Source organism: Anthonomus grandis, chromosome 3, assembly GCF_022605725.1.
Source record: "Anthonomus grandis grandis chromosome 3, icAntGran1.3, whole genome shotgun sequence".
NCBI lineage: Eukaryota > Metazoa > Arthropoda > Insecta > Coleoptera > Curculionidae > Anthonomus > Anthonomus grandis.
The window spans coordinates 37,051,133-37,053,704 of record NC_065548.1 but is presented as its reverse complement, the minus strand read 5'-3'; the positions used below and the strand labels follow the sequence as shown (position 1 = coordinate 37,053,704).

Below are 2,572 nucleotides of genomic sequence, written 5' to 3'. Positions count from 1 at the left end.
CTTACATCACATAATATATACTTCTATGCTGCTGACTTTTTCAAAGGGACAGTATTGCTTCAGCGGAAAAAGTTAAAACTACAAGGATGTTCAAATTGTGAAGGAGTTGCAGGTTTTTTGTAGGTTATAAGATTTTTATTATGAGTATTTAGCCTGTATAATGGTTTTGAGACATTTAATAGTGACCTATATAATACCTAATACCAAATATTATATCATATTAATTTATACTAAAAAACAAAGCTAAGAATAAAGACTATGTACAATAGATTAGATTAGAGAGTTTATTAGTAGTAATATACAAACAAGTGCTTTTACAAGTCAAATAAAATATGTAGTATGTTGGGCTTTTCCATAAAATCATGTTATTATTTCATGTAAGTATTTTAATAATGACTTGAGACATCTAATTCAATTTCTTTGGCGCTAATTTGCTTGATGCAATCTTCGAATTTTAATTTTTTGTTCTTTTTTTTTTTCCATAATCTGGTGACAAGTGATTAAGCTCTTGAAACGGTGGAATCATCAGTGCTTAGGTCCTCAGGATATCATTTTGATTTTACCCTAGAATAATATACATAAAAATATAGTATTACCAAAATTAAAAAGAAAAAATTAAAAAAATGTATTATGATAATCCAATTGATCAATAAAACGTATGTTATTATAGAGAATCTTTGTAATGTCATACATTTGATTAATTGCATTTAATTAAACAAATATAATACAATAAAATACCATATCACTTTTAAATAAGATATATAGAATAGGATGATACATGGCATAAAACTAGTAGTCTATTTTGAGTGTATTTAAACCTTTTCCTTGGCAGAGTCAGGGAATGTGTAGCAGTTAAACAAAAACGGCTTGGATGAGAAATAGTAATTGTTGACCTAGACTCCACGGTTACTGTAGAACTATAATTCTCAGATGCAGTTATTGTTGATGATGAATGATCAGATCTGTAATTATACAAAATTTGGTGTATCAAGAATATTAATCTATTTTAATTATCCATACGTGTCTATAGGTAAGTAAGTAAGTATATTAACTTCACTGTTTGTACTATATACCATTTTGAAAGCTAAAGAAGTTTTTGCACTCTTCAGGAAAGCTACCCCTGTAGCTTTGAAGGGTAAATCACTTGGTAAATTAACTGAATTATTGACTGCTGTGTTTTTAACCAGTGCATCAGAAATCCTAGTAAAAAAATAGTTTTACACACATACCTAATTTAATAAGTATTAGGTATAAATAAATCTTATATGAGTAACACTAATACTTTTTGTGAAGAAGCTGTATGTTTTACAACATAGACCAAGCACAAGTTTTAAAAGGTTGTTTTTTTAGCTTACATAATGTAGTAAATAAAAGCATGCAAACCTTTATCAATAATTCTAAGGTAAAATATACCTCATACCTCATACCTATAAAAATACTAGAAAAATATATTTAAAAAAATTACCTTTGAGGTAGAGCTGATTTTTTTAATAAAGTCTGGCTACTGATAATATTATCTCCCTTATATCACTTCTAAGGATGTGATCTGAACCCTTTGGGCATAATCATTGGGCAATCTATAATAAGTATTTGATATTTAATCAAAAAGCAGAAAAAAATTACAGTAATAAATTAATATGTGGTGCCAATTACTATATATATTATTGTAAGTTGCAATAAGGTAAAAAAAAAAATTATGGAACAAATTTTAAAGAAAGACAAAATTAACTTTATACATAGATATCAAACTATATATAGATATAGGATATAGATATAGGATATATATAGACATAGGTATTATGCATTTTTTCTGCCAAAACAACAAAAAAAACATAAAATCCTGTAATAAAACCAGGGACAAAATTCTAGTTTTATATCTTTTATAGCCTATTAATAGATGAATATGTTCAAAAAAATATTTAGATTTAAAAATATAAATATGTTGGTATTTTACGCACACTTTCACATTCAAATTTTTATTAGGTTTATATCTATAAGATCCCCTATTCTACGTTTATGATGATGGTTACCCCATGATGTGATGTTGTGAAAGTATCGGTACTTACTTGTGAAAAGATCGGCTTGAATCACGTTTTTATCATGATGCGGCACAAACGACACAAGTTTTTGCCATCCTAGCAATTTAAAAAAACACTAAAACGTGGCCTTTTTTCCTTTTTAAACCAAAAATTAAAGAAAATACACGAATCCCGAATATAAACAAAAAGCCGTTTGACAGATGACACAACGCGTATGGTTTAGGCGCTTAAGCTCCGGTGTTGTCGCTTCAAATTTTTTAGAAGCAGTTTTAGGGATAAGAATGTTAATAATTTTGTTTTTTTTTTGCTTAAGGATATTATATTTATTCTTAAAATAGGTTAATTGTAGTATTTATACTTTTTATTTTAAATTTTCCTATAAAATATAACAGAAATAAGTTAAATTAACGTTATAATGTTTGTTAAAATATAGCTAAAAATTTCCTCCGTTGGGAATTTGTGTCGACTTGACAACAGAGAATCGGCACATATGTTTGTAAATAAAACACCCCTCTTGCCCCTGTGCACATGTT

The 2,572-nt window shown here is 27.6% G+C and overlaps 1 long non-coding RNA gene across 1 annotated transcript; it reads right to left on the bottom strand.

The window, feature by feature from the left end:
- Window positions 1–424: 424 nt before the first annotated feature.
- LOC126734427 (uncharacterized) lies at window positions 425–1,505 on the bottom strand. Its single transcript, XR_007660048.1, has 3 exons — window positions 1,466–1,505; window positions 819–1,200; window positions 425–564 (listed from the first exon to the last, which is right to left on the bottom strand). It is a non-coding gene; the product is annotated as an uncharacterized LOC126734427 (long non-coding RNA).
- Between the last annotated feature and the right edge of the window lie 1,067 nt (window positions 1,506–2,572).